The following is a 20,765-nucleotide window of genomic DNA, read 5'->3' on the forward strand; positions in this document are numbered from 1 at the left end:
AGAAGTTGCTAAACGGTGGAATAATCCCGTGACACTGGTGATTAGTCGTCGACGTCGGACTCGCAGTTGCACGCGGTCGATTTTTCCTTTCGAAAAACTGCTGCATCGTGTTAATTCGCTCGGTTATTCAGCCACTTGGTTTCCCGTTCACGGTCGATCTGCCCGTTTAATTATCTGACCGTGTATTTACTTAACTAGCCGACTAATTAAGATTTTCTTTTAATCGGTACCCGTACCTCGTTTTCTCCGATATCTACGTACATACGTATCCGAAGAGTCTGCGGTTAGTTTGTTTGCTCGCCTAATTACCCGGTCGCGTATCTCTTTATGCATCAAGCCATGCTATTGCAAGTCGCCAAACGTGTTTGCCAAGACGGAGAAGGAAAACTCGAGGCCCTTTCTCCTACGTTTCGAACGATGGTGTATGGACTACTCTGTACAGAGCGATGGCAAATGTCGTTTATTGCGAGGTGTGGTGGTCGCATTGTGACAGCCACGTGCACACAGAAACGCCGGAGAAACGACGTTAAACCCGAAGCAGCGCGATTTGCGTCATTCCTCGCTAACATTCGATTTAACTTTGCGTGTTAGATAATCAGTATGAAAAAATTGTACGGAATACAGGGAGCACGAGCCAGACCTTGAACATACCCACCTACGCATGATAAATGGATTCTATTTTCATGCGATTTTACAGGCGTTCGCTTAAAAATAGACTACTCGATGCGAAAACCGTGGTGTCTGGCGCTTTCCAAGAGGATTCCCGCGATCGTCGAGAGGCGTTGTTCCGATATTATTTTTATAACGACACGCAACCAGATTATCGTTGTTACCAACTGCGTGTAATTTACCGCGATGCCCGATTTCGCTCGGTTTTAACAAGTGCGATTAAATTAATCATTTCGCGCGTGAATTCGAGGAATAATGAGCGGCGATCGAAAACGATTTTTCGTCGAACGCCGCTGGAAAATTACCTTTCACGGTATCGCTTGGCCACGCTATAAAATGTTAAATCAACGCGATATCATCGCCAGACATTCCAGCCTCTACATATACGTACGTATGCACGTGTAGGTATGTATGCGATTGTAAAAGGAAGCGTTCATTTTCGTTCTGTAACTAGCCGACGATATCGTTGATCGAAGATCGGATAAAATCTTGATGACTCCGGTGCACACGGGTTTTGATCCGGCGTTACTTTTAAACTGGCCGCGGACGTAACAGCCGCCAACAAAAATAACTAAATGCCATATTATTGGCAAGAGCGACCCATTTTCAGCGAGCTCCGCTTGCAGTTCACACTCTCCTCGCTTACCTAATCATTATTTTCAGAATGCTACCCACCACCAGCGAAAGAATTTCTTGCCTATTTCACCATGCGCACGAAACAAGGGTCTCGCGTTAACGACACGGACAAGATTACACGGTCGAAAATCCCCTTGGTGGATAAGCTACTCTCGCTGTTGAAGCGAATCGAGTTGGCCGACACACACGCACACGCACACGCACACGCACACACACGCACACGCACACGCACACGCACGCACGGAACCTTAACCTCGCTAACCCGTCGGTTTCTTCTTGGCCGAATCTGGTGAAATTGAAGCAGAACTCCGGCGTAAACCGGACCGCAAGCGCGAACCACGCGCACTGTGGCAAGGATGGTTCGCGCAACCATAGTTGCGTAAATATTATGTAAATAGCCAGGAGGCTCGTGGACGATGTTTATACCTCGCGTCGCAGTATGTTTCGCATTGGTCTGACCGCACCACTGGCAAAGTGTCGTTGCTTATATCCTCTGAGATATGCACGACTCGCGTGTCTCCCTTATCACTTGCCAAGATAACTTGCACTTTGCATACGCGGCATAATTCAACGCCAAACCTTCTCACCCCTGCCCGTCTGCCATTCACGGTTCTCTGCCTCGTATCTCTGCGGCCCTAGAACCTTTATCCCTCCCTCTCTCCTCCCTTTCTCCTCCTCTCTCTATCTGCCTGCGTCTCTCCTTTTCTCTCGATTTAGCTTCGCGTACCCCCTATACGCCCGGCGCTTACGCTTCTTACCTTCTCGCCTAGCTTGTCCTAGTCGGCTGGCTAGCCCCCTTGCGACCTCTTCCCCCGACGGCGTCGTTTCTCGTCGACGTTTCTGCGCAGTTCGATCTCTGCTTGAACGCGCCTCTAGCTTGGGAAACGAGTTGGGCTTAGGGAATGGGTAAGGAGAAGGATGCCAGGGGGAATGGCCGATGAACCTTGGGTGTATCTGCATGTTCGCAGGCCACGGTATCAGCAAGCCGGAACGCGCTCCAGCCGTCCTTACATTTTCGCACAGCTATCCACTCGCAGCCTCCCTTTTCCGCCGAGTCTTTTCATCTACGCGCTATCTCGAAATTGCTGGAGAATATATATATATATATATACGTACCTATCTATCTGTTATATAGCGCGCGGTGCATTACCGAGAAAGAATCGCGATAAAGTCGTTTACGCGTTGAAACTCTGTCCGAGCCGTTCGAGTTTAGGCAAAGCGACTTTGAGCGAATATTCGCGCGAAGCCGAGTGAATCGATGAAACGAGGATGGCGGTAGAGGCTGGGAAGCATATTTTTAATCGGATAAATACGTATTTTCTTAAATTTAGGCAATCCGAACGAGGAATCACGACGATGCTGCAATAAATAGGGGAATGACGTTCGCACGGATGATGGCCGAATTAGGAAATGGCGTAAGCCGAAAGGATGCCAAGTTCTTCGTTAATATTTTAGACCGTTTCGTTTTATTTGTCTGTTGAATTGTCTCCGTTGAAGCAAGCTCGGAAGTTTCTCGCGCAGCCTTGGAACTTTGTTGCTGTAACGCCGGCACAAGCGCCGCGCACTTTTCAAATTATAAATAGAGATTCAACGAATTCTATTTGCTGCGCTAATAGAACTCGTCTCGAGAAACTTGGTCCTTTAAAAAATACAACGTATCAATGTTCTCGCGGAGAAGCGGTAATTTATAAACGAGGGTAGATTGGAATGTAGAAATAGTAATCGCGCTTATTTAAAGCAGCATTTTAGATCGAATTAACGATGAAATCTACGTGGGCGCTCGTTCGCGCCGCCTAAGCGTTCGTTTAGCATTTCCCTCGGAAAAGTCTTTGCATCTTCAGCGCGGACCCTATATAGAAATTAGCGAGTACCAGGAAGGTACGGGCAGAGTGATGCAAATATCTACGAGAAGGAATTTTGCAGCAAAATTTACGATACCGGTTGGAGCAACGATAAAGCAAGTTAATTATTATTTTTCCTCTTGTTGTTAACACCAGAACTACCGGTAGTTGACACGAAGCTACTTGTACCAAAATCAGTTAAAATGGTTTTTAAAAAAGTTTTTAAAAAATACGTGATAATAAAATATCGTTACAGTTATTGATTTATTACTTTGTTACAGAAGGGATTCCATGTCATGTAGTACATTTTTGGTATTATTAATCCATCTGGGACCATGATCGACCTAAAAGAGGGTAGAACCAGTCATTTTGACTGCTGTGGCATTTCTAGCGTTAGCATCTAGCGATCGATCCGAAATTTTTCTGATAACTGACATCGCCATATCGAATGACACGTAGTAAAAATTTAAAAAACGCGTGGCAAGTTGTTGAAAACGAGGAAAATGGTTAATAGGGTTCGATAAACAGATCGCGGGACCCTTTTATACTTTGACAAGCACCAGCTATTTTGACTGGTGTTGGTATAAGTCGCCTTGATACAAAATTATTTTCAGTTTGAATACATAGAAAACAAAATAAAATTCATTATATTATTCTTTTAGTCATCGTTGCAAAAGTCATTAGATCATCGCGGGAAAAGAATATAACATGAAGTAGGAATCTTAAAATAAAATTGTAAAACCAGTCAATTTGACTGGTATGAAGGATTCATACGCTTTGTCTTGTTACGTGACACTCGTCGTTCGAATAAATAAGAATATTTTATAGAGGGTAAGTAATTATTTGTAGTCGCGTTGCAGGATCGGACTTTAAAATTTATTCCATCACACGATCGATACGATCGATTAATTGAGCGAGTTTTCCAGTTCTCGCGGTTATTTTATTTCTACGAATATCTACCCACGATGAAATATTTCGAGATAACAACTTGGGTAGCTTAGTCGCACACGGTCTGTAGAAGTTCATTGTGAAATGTATTTTTAGTTCGAAGGCAGATTTTAGTTGAGTAGGCGGACCAGCGTTGGGCGAAATTTTATTCGGCTAACAGATAAGGAACGAAAATAAGTTAAAACATTGAAATTTTATTCGTCGCTACTGAATAAACATACAATCGAACGAGTATTTATTCGAACAAGAATACGCGATGGACGAAGAAATATGCTTAATGTACCGAATGTGAAACATTTCTTCGCTCCTTGTTTTACGATTCTCTTCATATTGGCCTTTCCAATTAACGTTTATTCCAAACGTTAAATCTGAAAATTTGGTAAATTTGTTATCGACGTGTAACTAAATATCGTTCAAATAATAAATAAACTGTACGGTAAACGTTGGGTCTTGCGTCTGATAATCTGCCTGTGACAAAGTTTCGAAACATCGATCGTAATTTTTTTTATCTCTCGCTTAATTTGCATAAATCGCCTCTGATGATAATACACGAATTTAACGCAGTATGGAAAATGTCGCAAGATATAATTAGTTTTTTAACGACTAGATGAAATTACCTCGACGAGTATTTATAACTTGTTATTTAACAGAGCAATGGCCTACCGAAAGTTGGCGCAAACTCGGCTCTCCAAGTAACTCGGCCAACAGATTTTGATAGTACGCGTTCGCGCAGAAACAATCGGTGGACGGAGATGTAACGCGTTAGGAAGACCGATGTCAAGCGATAAGAAACACGCGAATTAATCTTGCCATAAATTTCCGTTTCGCGAGTTTGTTCTCCTTTGAGTAATTAGCCTTTGATAATCCTCTCTATTCACGACGGAGTTTACGGGAAATGTTTCAAGTCCCCTTTGAGAATGGTTTCGCGTATTCGATGCATTATGAATGTCTATGCAAATCAAACGAATACGAATTAAACATCTGTTACGATTAGTACGATCTATTCATTTACGCTAGAAGACGAATGGTTCCTTCCCATTGGAGAAAAAAAATAATTGCAAGTTTCCACGAATTATCTGGAAATACGATTCAAAGAGGAATAGATTATTTCCATTTTTCTTTTCTTCTAATTTCTTCGTGGAAATTTGATCGTCCTTATACGTATAAATTAAATAAAATCAGCTGGCTTTTTTGTATGCAGGTTGTTTGCGACGTAAAACGCGTGCCTTGTAAACTGTATCGAAGGAAAATAAGCAACGATGCAAATCGGAGATAAGATTGCCGTGCTGGAATTACATGATCGTAAAAGCGTGTAATAAAAGTTTAATTGGTTAGATTGATACGTTCTTCTTGTAGCGTTCACCGATACTTTTACGGATCGCGTACAACGTTCTTCAGTGCGATAAAATTTACTATTTCATTATTAAACGTTTCGTCTGTTATTTTAAATAGAACGGCGATTTAATTCCTACACATTTTTCCTATTTGTATTATACGGAGGAAGTGACGTTATTGAGATATATGTAATTTCGTGTGCTACACTGGATTAGCCGCGTGGTAGTGATACACATATACGAGTATGAGTGTGTGTGGGAGTACGTGCGTGCACAGCATCTCGTAAAACAGAAGAATGCAACTGTTCCGTACGCATGGTGAAAAAAAGATGGCGAGACAAAAAGAGCGCTGAGGCGCGTGCAATGCGTATCTACGAATATCTTGTAAATCACATATTAAATAAATATGAAATCATTTTAATATCGTTTCTACATGTAATCTGAGTGTTCCTATATATTTATTTTCGGCGACTAAGATCCACAATTCTCAACGGACGTATTGGCCAACGTTCAGCTCAAGTACGAGCGATTTCGAGTATTTATCCAACTCTCGGTTGCCTTCTTTCCAGAAAGATTTCGCTTTTTCCGATGTTAAATTTAGAAAGAAAGATCAGCCAAAAAATTTCCGAGTATTCCCTCGATGAAAGAATTAATTTGGATAGGCTGATGATAGTCATAGTCGCTTTTAACGCGTTAGAGATAACGTTCGTTCGTTGTTAAACAAATAGTCGATAAGCAGTGGACAAAGAGCCGATATACATGATTAGCTATTGATTTTGACTCGGGTTCTTATAATAGCTTCGTCTAATTCCTCTGGATCTAAAGCTACAGATACGAAATGCTGCTATTCTGTAAAGCGCACTAAGGGAAGATTCTATGCAAATTCCTCAATCGAAGTTTTAACAGAGAAACCAAAGTATCGAGGGAATTGTTTCGCGACGAGACTCGAGTGCAACGTTAGAACTGCTCGAGTGAATGTTTTTACTTAAGTACACAAGTTTTCTACGATTAACGAGTAAGCTACCTCCTTTGGATACGGATGCAACTCGCATCGAAGAAACTTCCGTAACAGCGACAGATGTAAGTGGAACTGGGCTATCGAGTAGCCGCTACATTTATGGTGGTTTAATGTAAATCGAACGGAACCAGGGCGAGTAAGTCGAATAGCAAGTTCTACGGTTTAGTTATTTGCAATGTACCGCAGTAAAATACAAGCGGCTTCCTGTCTAAGACAAACCATTTGCATTTGTCGATACGCTATTACGTTATACCTCTATACTATTTGTCTTCCGATAAATTGTTGGAAATAGCGGGAAACCATGTAATTGTAGGATACGCACGCGCGTAAGGAGTTTGTCGAACAGCAGAGACAAGAAGAGAGACAAAGATACTAGAGGCAAAAATGCGTTGGAACGAAAAAGCAAGAGATCGAAGGAAGAGAATTATCTCGGGGAAAGAAACCGGTACAATTCGTCGAGACGTTGTTACGCTGTTTTTGTGGACAAAAAATAGCGGTAGGTACAGAGTATGTTTGAAGGAGGGAAGGAAAGGATAAAGGTAAAAATATGTTAAAACGTAAAAACTTTGAAACTTTGTGGAAAGAGAGAGAGAGAGAGAGGACCATTTTTGAAAAAGAAAAGCATGCAATTTGTCTCGTTCACCGTTTATTTCCTTCGCTTCCATTAACTCGTCGAGAAGCAAACGCTCTGAATGCGCGTTACGAGCGCAGAAGAGAAAATGATAGTTTAATGATTTCCTTTGCTCTTTAACGTTGGAGCTAAGAGATCGTCGTGATAAAACCGAATGCCGGTCGTTCCCGAGAAAATTCAAACCGAACCAACCATTCCTGAGAGAATTTCAAGTAGGACCACCGACCAACGTTCGCAGTTTGTGCTCGCCAGATGAAGAGAGAGAGAGAGAGAGGAAAGAATCGTTGGGAACGAACGTATCCAGAGATTCGCCGGAATGCACGGTCTACTACTATTGTGTACGACATTCCAGCAGGCACGGTTTCATGAATGGAGGGCCGGTAAAAAGCAGCCGGTGGGTCAACTCGTACCAGTTGACTCCGATAATTGCGAGGCTCGAGCAGAGATCAGAGGGCAAAACGAGTCGACATTAGCCTGTTAGCCTATTAGTCCGAGCGAATGCGCCCACTGCGCTCTAACACGCAGCACATCGGTCAGCGTTCAGTCACTCTGCCACTCTCTGTCATCCGCTCGTCTCGCGATTCAGCTTCGGTTGCGTAGTAGCAATCCGATGCGTCGCTGTTGTCTCTCTTTCGTCACCATCGCCACAGCTACCCCCGTGTAATTGCGTCGCGTTAACCCTTTTCTAGTTAGCGTGTTGTTCGAAGCATCGAAGTGATTAGGTGGTTAGACGGCTAGGCGGCTGCAAACCCGGCGTTCCTTTCTCTCGTTCTTCCACGCTTTTCGTCTCGTGCTCGCTTAGCTCGTCCACCGATGGCTCGCGAATGCCATTTCACGGCTACTATTTCACTTTACCTTCTCCGCCTCTACCCTTTGCCTCCTCCTCATTTTCTCTGGTATTGCATATACGGTTGTTGCTCGCAGATACGCGCGGCACACGCGCGGTACACACGCGGCTGCAACGTACGAGTAATGGCCGGGTGCATTAGAGGAGTCCGAGGAGAAAGGAGAGAACAAGAATGCGCAGCACGAGCGTATCTCGCTAACGCACGGCATCCGACCTCTCTGTCTCTCAGCCTCTCTCCGTCAGCGACTGCAAACGCGTCTGATCGTACGGCATTCTCTCTGATACGCGTTTAGTATCTTCTCTCAGAGACACGAATTGCTCTGCCCCAACGCTGGAATGCACCAGGGTATGGGACCACCGCGAAACTTACGGATAATAGGGTGAAATACCGGTACATGCGTGCACCTGCGTTTCCACCAAGGTCGAAATAGCAAGCTGTTTCGACTTCTATCGCGCTAACGAGACTTCCAAACGGTGCAGAAACACGATCTTTAAATTGCTAAGACAACGGGCAAAGTGTGCGTGTAACGTTCCCGTGCGTAAGCCTACCCAAAGCAGTCGAAGAATAAGGATGGAAAAATAGGTTGCCAGAGCGAGACTTTGACTACGTTATCGATCTAAAGCCGGCTACCTTTGGCTAGAGGGTTCAAGCGAGCGGAGTCGTCCGAGTGTGTCCCCTTGTGGCAGTAGCCCAACTCGACCTATCGAGATTATTAAACGGAGCTTTGGCAAGAACCGCCAATTTCGGACGAAGCCACTTTCATCCCCTGCAACACGTTGTGGAGAACACGCGCGCATCCGCCAGCGCACCAGCCTTTACCTCCTTTATCCGTGAGCGGGTTCTACCGGACTTTGTTAGACCAACGATGTCTGAATGCCTCCTGGGTATACTACCTATGCTCGTGCATGCATGAGCCTGCTCCTCTTGACCATGCTCGCCGTTATCGAGTGTCCCTATATTATATATAAACAAATAATTTGGTATTTACGCCGGCTACCGTTTTCTCTACACGTGCGTGGATGGTCGATGCGTATGTTAGATTCTGTCGCGTGTCACGTACGCTCGCACGACCGACCGTGTCCGTTTTTTTAATCAGAGACGATATTTTCGAAATTGAACGACGAGAAAACAGATCGAGGCTGGAGGAAGGAATTGAGGAAAGTACGTCGTGGGATTATCGACAACTGATTGTTCGTATTGTTTATACTTTTTTATACTCACTTTACGAGTGTTACTCGAATGTAAAATCTTTTAATTTACAAGACAAACTCTTCAATCGTTTGATCTTATTTTTGCTCGCTTTTCGATCGTTGTCGCGATTGATCTTTCGTTTGCCACGACTATCGTAGATTTTCTCCTTTGAAATATTTCTCGACACCACGGTAAACGATTGTGAATGATGGTAAAATTTTTTCAATTAGTCGTAAGAGGCCAGTATGATACAGAGTTTCGCTCTGATTTCCCCTAGGTATTTCGAAAGAGTTATTAAACGAAAACTGCTTTCGATAATGCGATAATCACGTGCAGATAGGAATGTACATCCTGTTAATTACGTATTAATTTGCTCGTCGTTATTGAGATTGCAAATTTCCAAATCAATTCCAGCTCCTATTGATAAACTTTATCCGGTGTGCGCTTTAACATTAGTATTAATATAGTTTCATGATTGTTAAATCAATAGTGTATCAACTCGTTGCAACTGTTCTCGATATCGATGCCAAAGGATGGTGTTTGTTACGTCTGCTGGAAAACCAATCTACGAAACCTGTATATTCTTAGCCTGATGAACGTCGATCGAGCATGCGTTTATGAATTAATTTCTCAGCGCTTCGTGACAATTTCTCTACGCTAACGCAATAAAACGTAAATCGTCGTTGATTGCAAGTACAAAGTGATAATCGGTATAAACAAAGTGTCATCGCACAGTGTAACGATATGACAATGCAGAAAAACTGTGATTCACACGGCGTTACAGAATGTTGAAAGGCGTCGCCTTGTTAGAAGACGATTCGTCATAGGAGTCCGTCGAGTTATCGCAGCTATGTACAATAATACGAGCGACTAAAACACAAATGTTAACTTTAAACTGCTTCAACGTTTCGAACTAGCCTTCCCATAAAAGAAAAAAAAAAGAAAAACTCGGAACGCGAGTTACGATTTGTCCCTTACGTCTTCTTAAACTCAATTTATTATACAGGTGCGTTAGGTTACAATAGCTCGTTTCTTATAGAACAAGAAACGTCTCCCGCCGGGAATCTATTATCACGTCGAACGAGCAGTAAACGCGAATTAAGCCGTGTACACGAGGGAGGGGAAGTCATCGGAACAACGGCGTTACGATGCACGCGACGATCCGCGAAATTTGCATTATTTAACTTCTCGCTCCCGGGACGGATTGCCACGTACGTATCAGTGTGCATGCACGTGGCTGTAGAATCGTGACACGCCAGAGTCTAACGACTGCCATTAGAGCGTGCTTCTCTTTCGCCGTAAAGTTTGGTTTTTATCCTCTCGAGTTCATCCGGTTACGAAGGAGAAATCCTTGGCGCTGCTATTCGTCTCGGTCTTCGCTGGCAAACGAATCGCACCGAGTCGGGATAAAGACGACGCGAGACGAGCGTAGCCGGGCCGAGTTACGCCATCGTCGTCGCCGCGCCACGCCGCTCCAGTTTTTTCGCGGACAAGATCGAGTACGGTCATTCGAGTCGCACCGGGAAGGCTGAATTAGTTTCATTTCACGGCAACTTTCTTCCGCGTGTTCCCTTCTACCGCTATAGCTGACCGGATAAACTTTTCCAAGATGTTTCCTCGCAATGTCGCTGCATTCGTCACGAGAGTCCCAGTGGAGGAAAAGGTCCGAGTTCCTCGCTTGAGAAACGACTCTGGGGCAAGTTTTCTGCGCGCGGAATGTCGGTCAATTAAGGACAGGATCCTGATTTCTAATCGCCAGCAAGTTGCTCCTTCGATTCGTCGAACGTGCAAGATGGGAAGATGGATCTTGATCGATCGGTGCCGAGTAGCAGCGCGACGGCAACTTTATCAAAGTGCATTTGGCAACGAGCCACCGATATTGCACGCATCGCGACGAATTGCACGAACCGCGCCAGACGCGCACCAACTTCCCAAGTAATTAGAATTTTCGGATTTCACACGGTGCGCTTGGCTCCAGCCGCTCTTCCACGTCGTATGGGCGAGGCTCGTCACGTTCAAACGCTTTCATTATCGGGCTCTTGTTCATAAATTCGAGTATACCGAGCATCCAAATTGCAGGAAACGTTCGTTTTATCGCGATGAAGGTTACCGTGATGTATTTAAAGGTTGTGTGAAAATATATCGATCCTTTAATACATATTAATTAGCGCGTAATAAGATACCTGGAAAATGCATTCCAACGAAACAGCACAGTTATTTATGCACTTGAAGAAAATGATCACGGGAATATCGTGTGCTAACTAGCAGCCTGGAAGGTCTTGCTAGAGTCGATTATTGTAAAATACGAACGAGAATGCAGCGGGCGCGTTTTCGGAGACGATAAAAGATAAAGGCGTTTGTCAATTTTGGAAGCAATTTTCTCCGACTTGTTTCTTGTAAAATTAATTATCGCGTAATTATCGTAATAGCGTAGCTTCTCCACTAGCCATGAAACGTTCAAGACGAAAAACTCGAACGGAAGATGTAAGTTTCGTCGGATCGATTCGTTACGTCGACTTGGAAACCTAATAAAAGCTTATAAGATTATAAGAAAGTTATAAGGAAGACAAAGCTTGGAGCAAATACTAGTGGAAGTAGGTAGATGCTGCAAATTAACGAGAAATGTCTATCATTGCCAATATTGGCAACGATAGATTCTTCAGAATCGTGAACAGATCGTGACTGGTTTGATTTGCGACTGAAAATTTCTCGCAGATTGGAAAACACACGTACGTATGAACGCGTATATCGCGTCGCGTAATTTCCTCGATCCCTGGAATCGCATTTATCAACCATAACCGTATCGCGCGTGGTAAAACCAGCGAGTCCCTTGGGCTTCGTTAACTCTGCCAGTAATAGCCGGAATCGGCTTCGTTGCATCCTGCGTAAGGGAGTACGTAGCTACATAGTTTCGAACAGAGTCAAACGGTTATCAACTCGATAGTATAGGATTTTCGTGACCTGTCTTTTTCGAACGCGTTCGCTGATGTGGAGCTCGTTGACGCTTAATTCACGATGAATTCGTACGTTTCGCGATTCGTGGCGGCGTGACGTAGCGCGACAGAACGAATGGCGCGTGAGCGAACGTGGACCAGGTTGTTCGGTGCCTGCGCACGTATAAACCCGTTTAAAACGGCGTTTAAATTTAGAGGCATTACCGCGTTCGGCTTCTCTCCGCTCGCATATAACTGTGTATGGCGACGGGGCTAAGGCGTTACAATGGAAACTGCTATTAAACCCTGGTCACGGTTCCGTCCAAAATGTCGGCCGGTTGATGTTAAACGCGGACCGAATAAAAATTTTCCAACCGGAGCGACCATCTTTTCTATCCTTGTATCGACCCTTTTTCCTTTTGTCTTCCTCTTTTCTCTCTGTATCTCTCTCTGTATCTCTCGATCCTTTACTTTCTTTCTCCTCGACCATCTCGACCGTTCACCTCTCGATTCTGTATATTCGCACGGTACGACGATCCGGCCTTGCCATGACGTTTTGCACCGTAGCTCGTTGGTCGAGAAAGAAGCTGTTACTCCTTTCCGGTTAATCGAAGTCCAAGCCGGAAATATTTCTCGTATCGATGTACTCCCTGAGCTTCCTTCTAGCTACGAACGTGCAGGGGGTTAACGTCGAGCTGCCGGATACGTAGAACGTTTCTACTCTGCCACTCTCCCCGGAGATACGACGAGAGACGCGACGGTCACGAAGGGGATGGCTAGAAACTGACCGCAATCCTTTTACGACTTTAAGCGGCAAATGAAAATTCTTGGAGCAGTTTGCACGACTTGCACGCCGCTTCATCCCATGCCGGCAATCTCCGGAGAAGAATTTCGCTAAGGTTTGATTATCGCTGCGATACGACGCCACGCCACGCGACTGGACAACGTGATTTTAATTTTTAATTTTCGTTTAACGAATATCGATGTCGGTGGAATGTTTTCTCCTTTTTCTTTCTTCTCCGCGCGTCATTCCGCTCGATCGATTTCACTTCGTTCTCGTGTCTTCGATCGTCGATCGAAAAATTGAAACTGTTCCTCGTTCGAGCCAGAGGCTAGCGGCATAAGTCGTCCTTAGAATACGTTCGTTGATGTTAGAAACGATGTCTCGTTCTCCGTCTCTCGGGAATGTTCCATTTATCCACATGGAAGATGTATTTTCCGAATTACCATGTGTGTCGTTCCCATAATTTACATTTTCACGCTTTAAACGACTGAGAAAGGGCAACGATCGTCCAGCAAAAACGTATTGATTGTAGAAATTAAAGATCTGATGCGTGTACGTTACGTGTGTAAAGGAACTTTTCTCTTAACCTCTTAGGTACGATGCGCCATTATAGTGGCTTTCACAGATGTCATCTCATATTATGGTGCGCCACTATAGTGGCTCACTCTACTAGTCATTCGCTCATCGTTTCAACTAAACGATATTTTTCATTCGTCTTGCTTCATATTTTTCTTATCCTCGCAACGTTTTATAACAGTGTTAACAATATACAGACAGAATATATAGTCTTTGTTTTTGATACGCCAGTGTCGGATATCAATTGTTGCTTTCCGTTAACACTTTGACTGCCACGTTGGTCATATGTGACCGGAGGGCATGTCGACGCAGGGCATTTTGAATATAACCGATAAATAGAAAATACTTTGAAATAAAAAGTGCCCTATTGAACAATTAAACATCTTTGTTAGAATATCAATAAAAAAAGTATGAGAAGAAATCTTGCATCTAACGGTGCACTGTGTTTGCATTCGTATAATCTACGAATATTATTATAAACAAACCTTAGAAAATAATCGTAAATGTTGCTTTATAATCATATAATTGAAGCTAGAAGTGTGCACATACTTTACCATTATATATAGAATGAACAAATGCTGTTCACTAATATCTTCTACACGTTTCAACAATATATTCTGTACGTTTTGTTTACGAGGAAATAACAAATGCCAATAGATTGTTGAAATAAACGAAGCCTTGTTATAATATGTCGCTATCAACTGTTGGCAATAATATAAACGGTCCATTGGGGAAGAATCTTGTCTTACGTCATCAATTTATTATTATTTTGCCATTATGTGCTCTGAATAATAAAAATACTTTCTGGTGGTCCTGAGCGAAACATGCGATTTCCGCGTAGCAGTCAAAATGTTAAAATAAATGTACCATTATTAGATGCTCTTTTTAACATGCCGATCCCTGTCCTTATAATTTTTTAGAATCTTCAAGCCGAAAATGTCGCTACAAAATAGAAAACAAAGAGCAATTTGAAAAACACTATCGCGTTATGAGTGTGAAAGTTGTGACATGAGTGTATGTGTCGTACCGTGTTAATATATCACGCTGAATTGTATTATTAATTATTAAAGTAAATTATTAAAGTTCAAGTATATGCATGATATCTTTAAGAACAATTATAATTTAATTATCAAAAACTTTGTTCCGATGTGCCTGCGTATAGAACAGCATTTATCCGTCACAAATTGCAGTGTTGTATCGTTTACGCGTAATTCGCGTCAAACTCTGCCGTACAGAGTTCGATCGTACAAAATTCGACCGTAACTAAGAGATTAATAGCTAGTGAAGATAAAGAGGTAGAGAATGGGAGAGAGAAAAGGAAACAACACGGTTCTCGCTGTTCTTAAAGAGCTGCTGTAAGGCAGTGAGTCGCGCGGAAAGGGAAGGGAACGTTGCCTTTTCTACGGGAAGAAGAGTTCGACAAACGAAAAGGATCGAAACGAACAGGGTCACAGGGGATGAGGGTAATAGGAGGACACGCGCCAGTACTCTTTGATAGTTCTACGTATCGGACGAGCACTTTGCGAGCGGTTTCTCTGATTTATTGCCATGTTTGTTTTCCGCCCTTATCTCGTCCTGTTTCCTACTGTCTCGGTAAAGAACATTAACGACGAGCTTTTCCACGCCGAGTATAATGAAACAATTTTATTAGATCGACGAGAAATAAATGGCATCCCTGGCGTGCCGACGTTTCAGCGTTCAAACGTCGTTCGTATTGTGAAAAATAACGCGACAGACTATACATAAGAAGTACATACTTACGGACCAGCTGTAGAATGCTGTTTTTCGATACGCTATCGCATAACAAATTATTCACCGATACGTAACCTTGCCGTTATTTATTGGCAGCTTGGAAAAATTAGTTTATCGGTACAACGTTGATTCGTTGATTAAAGCTACGACAGGAACAACGAAGGAAGCAAGTAAAATGTAGCTTTGTAAGTTTTCGGGATCTGCGTTTCAAGGAAGAAAGAAAACCGCGGCACGAATCGCGTTAAATCGTTATTTCTTCCTGTGATTGGACGAAGAAGGAAAATGGGTGATGAGGAGCGGAAAAAAGGCAGCTTATAAGTAGTTGTTGGTCGTTGCACGGTACGCGAAAATGAAAATTTTCTCGACGAGTTTTCGCGATCTCGCTTCTTATTTCGACCACGTTACTTATTCTCGTTTCCTGGTTACCGAGGCTCGCTGTCGCAAACTCAAACGTTAATTCTGTTCGCTTGCCTCGCGACAGTAGAATTTGTAGTCGAAACTTTTGAATTTGTCGAGGTACGAGCCAGTAACTCCGCCTTGACCTGATGAAAAGATTCTTTCTACCACTAGTCGATACGACGCGAACAAGGACAAACGTATAACAGGAAAGGAAACCAGCCAAAAGTACATTTAGTATTCGTTTTCTAATCTGAAGTCCGTTTCAACTTTTCTGCTTTATATTTCGTGTTTGATTTTCGCTTTTCCATAATCTGCTCATTTTTCATTTCGCCTACGCTCCAAGTATATATTCTACGAGATATATCTTTCTTCTATCGTAATCTTGGAAATATAGTGAAAATATCGATGTTTCGATTGGAATGCATCAAATGTCCAAATATATTAACCTTCTGCACTCGAGAAGCTATTTTTCGTCGCCACGGCGTTCCGTGTAGCAACTCGAGAGGAGAATAAGAGACGATAGAGTCCCCGTTTATGCTAAATTTCGTCCTCTTTAATTGATTTTTGCGCAGTATTGGTTCGTAAATAGATTCCTTAACTCTTTATACTGTTTGTTACGAAGTGTGAAATGTTACACTTTAAGATGGAAATGAAATATTTGTGCTCAAATTATTCCGAAAATGTGGTTCTGGCAATGTCTACGACGTTAGTTCCGATTCGACGATCGTGGCACAAGTATCACAGTTTCGTAAATTTAGAAGCTCTAAAAAATAGATTTGGAAATTTGTCTAATTAATTCATATATTCTGTAAAAAGCAGAAGAACGAAAGGCCACCTAACCACCTGTGATTTATACAAATTTTAGTAGATCAGTTGAGAGGGGATATTCTTCCACGTCCATTGCTAATTTTAATGAAATTCGGTTAAATGGAAATCTCCATGTATTCTGTTTGTCATTAGGATGTATTGACAGAATCCGCAATCACTTAATTGCCAACGCAATAATTTTAACAGGTGTGTTCTTACCGAAACAAGGCAGGAGAAGGACACGAAACAACTTATTATTGCGATACTTGTCCAGACAAGCCCAGGATGCATCTTGGCAGATGTTTTATAAATTATCATAAAGTAAATGTAGAAAAGATATTAAAAAATATATACAGACTATTAAAATATAATATTTTTTTAAGTTAATTTTTGTATAAAATCAACCACCTACAAGACACTCGTCACATACGCGCAAAATCACCTCGAGTTACTGCTACGCCCAACTGGAAAGGCCATCGAGTGCAAAGGTTTAATACAGAACGTTTGATCGTTGCACAAAGGATCCACATCGGAGAAAAAGTTTGCGAATCTTTTCCAACCGATTATTAATCGATAGCTTTATCGTTACGTTGGATTATAGCGGTGGCGCAACAGGAAACGAAATACCGTGGTGGGGTCGATTCGGTATAAGCGTTGGCAAGAAGCGACGAAGAGGGAAGCTTGCCTGTCGTGTAAAGTGTAGAGATATACAGACGACAAAGAAGAAGACGAATGGAAAGGAAATAGATGAAAAGAAGTCTGAAGAAAGAGAACAAAGAAAATCGTATACAGTTTTCTTTGTCTGACCGGGAAGGGAACGGCTTCCGTCTGCATTGATTTCTCATTTACCTCGCTGTTTGTTCTTCGGCTCGTTTCTCTCCACGGCATCGGTACTTGAAACTTATTGAAGTTTCAATCTATCTCACGCGAGCCAACTTCCGTTGTTTAAACATTACGAAACGATCTAGCCGAAAAAGATTAGTCACGTTCGCGAACTGCAAGCTCATAAGCTGCCATGTGAAACCAATTGCCTCTCTCGTCGCTTTTATCTATTTATCTAGACACGGCACCACCGATAACGTTTTAATTCAAAAGGAAAAATATGTTGTTCGCGTCTCTATCTTTTTTTTCTTCAAAAGTTTCTTCCTACATAGGGTGGCGAAAAGTTAATCGGGTCAAATAGGAAAAGGAAAATTCATATAAACTTAGGTGCGAAAATGCTTAGTTCTAGAAGTTGTAGAAAGAGTTACAAGCGTTTAAAGATTTCCGGGTAAAGTTGCTCTTACGGATCGTTATACAGAATCGCAGACAGACAGAAATGTATTTACTGCTGTTTCTACAGCGGCAACAACGTTCGAAGGAGTTTTCGACACTCGTTAGTCGGACGAATGAAAACCTGTATTTTTGCTGAACGAAGAAATTTCAAACGTTTATTACAACTGCCAGGGCAATTGAAAAAAATGTTCGAATGCTCTTGACTCTTCGATAAAACATTTTCGGACACAAGTCTGTGTTAACTTCTTTTTACCTATTTCATCTCATTAAACACATGGTACAACGTACAAATTTCGTCCCGACGATTTCGTGCATTCTATTGGGTTGGCAACTAAGTGACCTAATGACATTAGGTGGTATTGACAAAATCCGCAATCACTTAGTTGCCAACCCAATACATTGTAGCGGCATATGCGTCTTAGGACGTTTCGATTTGAAGATGCCTCACGTAGTTGTTTTGCCACAGAGGATTGACACTATACGACGCACATAATGTAATGGACAAAGCAATTTCGCTACAACGTGCAACCGACAAGTTCAAACCTTCCACCGCCCCCCTCCTGACTAGTATAAATAGACGACCATGTTCTCCAGACATAGTCAGTCACGCGAATTAATATGAGTATCGAGTCATCGAGATCGTCAGTCGAGCGTATAAGTATAACAATTAGTATCAGTAGCGCAGTATCGCGCGATCTTATAACTGATATCATCGAGCGAGCAACGCTTGCGATTAACTTTGCATTCTACATTTTAAAATATCTCTAAATATAGTTAACGACATTAACTCATCTCGCTATTAATTTAACCAACAGCACGCCTCACCGTCCAACACAACATATTCTATTTCATCGCAAAGGATCGCAGCGGCTTCCTACACGTATTACATATTTATATTACATTTTACATACGTTATCTCTGCTCACGAATCGCTTTTACGAAGAGAAGCAATCTCGTTTTCCTTTATCGTCTTCCTATCTTCTTACCTTTGTCTTTGTCTCTTACACTCGCGCTTGTTCTTCCGTGGCACGCGAGCAATCGCAACACGATTCCGATTCTTTTTTTCGTTCCAATTCTGTCGCCAAATTCCCCTTTCGCTTCTTTGAGAGAGCGCCACAACGATGCCAAAACGACACGGTACCAACCCCTAGACTCTACTCCCACCCCATTAAAAAGGATAAATCGTTGGCTATCGGTTTTGGTTCCGTGGTCCGAAGAAATTCGGTTTACGCTGCAAGGCGAGGAAAAACGTGTCCTTCCGTGGCGCCGCGTCGTGTCGAGATATCCTCTCGGTCGAGCAGAGAAAAAGAGATAGAGGAGAAGGAAGCAGAACGGTAAGGAAGTAGCGGAAGGGAAAACGTGCACCGCGTTTCTATATAGAGCCAACTTTACCTATTGGAGTAGGCGGATACTTACATGGCGCGCGGCAGTGGCACGCGAAGGTACGATAAGAATTCCACTCGATAAAAAACAAACATCGGCGAGGCAGAGAGGAGAGGAGCGACGGTTTGCCGAGGTTGGCTAGAAAATAGATCTCCCCGAAGATTTTCAGCCGCAGGAGCCACGTGAATCCGAGCGTGACGGGGTACGCTGTAAACGAATTCAAATGTATGCCGAGCAGCCACATTTCTTCTATAACTCGCAATCCGCCTGACACAATTGTCTGGCTTCTACCTCTTTTTAAGTAAGATGACTTTATCGTTGAAGATCGCGACACGGATGGATCCGGAGAGACACAGCGAGGCGGCTATCGTCCAACGTGTCATTTCTCCTAACGACGTTCCAGTGGTTCGCGTATGAGAAACAGGGCTGTTGACTCTGCTACACCGTGCCACTGGCCTATTGTTTTCTTGTTTGCCTTGGACACGCAATGGGTGGGACGACGGGGATCGTTTTTCCCGGGTGAGATCTTGTTACGTTCTCTCGCGGATCGCACGTTTTATCGCTAATCGCTCGCAGGAGTTAATTTGTTTCTCTTCATCCTGGAATTGTTCCCTTAAACTTTGTGGTAAATTGTCGTGGAAAAATTGGCGTTGGTCAAAGCGACGCTACTGAAAAAAAAAAAAATTTACCTTTGTTATTTTTTTTTTCAATATAATTTCTCGTTTTAGAACGATGCCAGTGCTTTTCATCGTCAGCTCAATAATAACCCTAAATTTTTTCGATTCCAACGCTTTCATTGTGAAACGGAAGAGCTGGCTCGTGATATTCTGTTACGTAGTTTATGGAAAAATCGGTCGTCCGCTGTATATACGAGAACGATAACGATGCTGGTTGAGAGGTTTTGCAGGCGGGTGGTTCGATAAAATAAACTTGGTTTTAGAGTCCGAACAACTTCCCTTTAATTCATAGCGTAATCATGCGTCTACAACAGTTATTTCATTCCCTGTTCGTTTTTCCATACTCGTAAGTGCCCGCGCGCTTTTCCAAAATGGCAATTACTCTAATAGAAAGCACAATTTCAAAAACTACGCTTTAGCGTCGTTACATTGTACGGAACAGATGCGACAAAAAAAAGAAGATTCTCTTTGGAAACAATTAATATTCTCAATTTTGTACTTGCGTCTATATCTTTGAAATAAGTTTGAAACACATTATCTTGTATATTTATTATCGCTATATATGTAATATGTGTAATAATACATGTTTGCAATACCTGGTTATATATTACATAATTTGGATGCTATTATTCAATTGTAAATAATCCTCTTGACACGAATATTTAGGTAATTTAATTCTATATATATCTGCAAGTTTTATAATATAATTTTGACCCGCTATATAATTTAGCCTTAGGTTCTTTCCTTGTATTCTGCGCCTCGTTGCTCAATAAGAAATTTTCAATTTTAAATCTAAATGAAAAATTACTATACGCGGATTAATTCATTTTTCGAGTACGAATACGAGTGCGCGTAAACAAACAACTAGTTGCTTAATTTCTATGTGTTTCCCAATCACGTGTATTAGCGTTGAGTATTTACTAATCGATTCTCATTTCAACCTACGGAATAGATGGTCGTTGTTCGTAATTTTCGACGGTTGAGAAGCGAGCTTTAAAGCTTCTGCTTCGCCAGAAAATTGCTGTTAAATCCAAGCTGAGGATCGTTCCATTTAATCCCGCGC

At 42.5% G+C, this 20,765-nt stretch overlaps 1 protein-coding gene and 1 long non-coding RNA gene across 3 annotated transcripts in view; both read left to right on the forward strand.

The window, feature by feature from the left end:
• The window catches only part of LOC100742752 (semaphorin-1A-like), a 388,591-nt gene that overhangs the window by 63,435 nt on the left and 304,391 nt on the right, over positions 1-20,765 (forward strand). The window lies entirely within an intron of this gene.
• Positions 20,358-20,765, forward strand: part of LOC117151743 — an 18,289-nt gene continuing 17,881 nt past the window's right edge. The window contains exon 1 of the long non-coding RNA XR_004461848.1: positions 20,358-20,368. This is a non-coding gene — a long non-coding RNA (uncharacterized LOC117151743). The remainder of the gene's footprint in view (positions 20,369-20,765) is intronic.

The sequence above is a fragment of the Bombus impatiens genome, unplaced genomic scaffold (assembly GCF_000188095.3).
Source record: "Bombus impatiens unplaced genomic scaffold, BIMP_2.2 scf_0389, whole genome shotgun sequence".
Taxonomy (NCBI): Eukaryota; Metazoa; Arthropoda; class Insecta; order Hymenoptera; family Apidae; genus Bombus; species Bombus impatiens.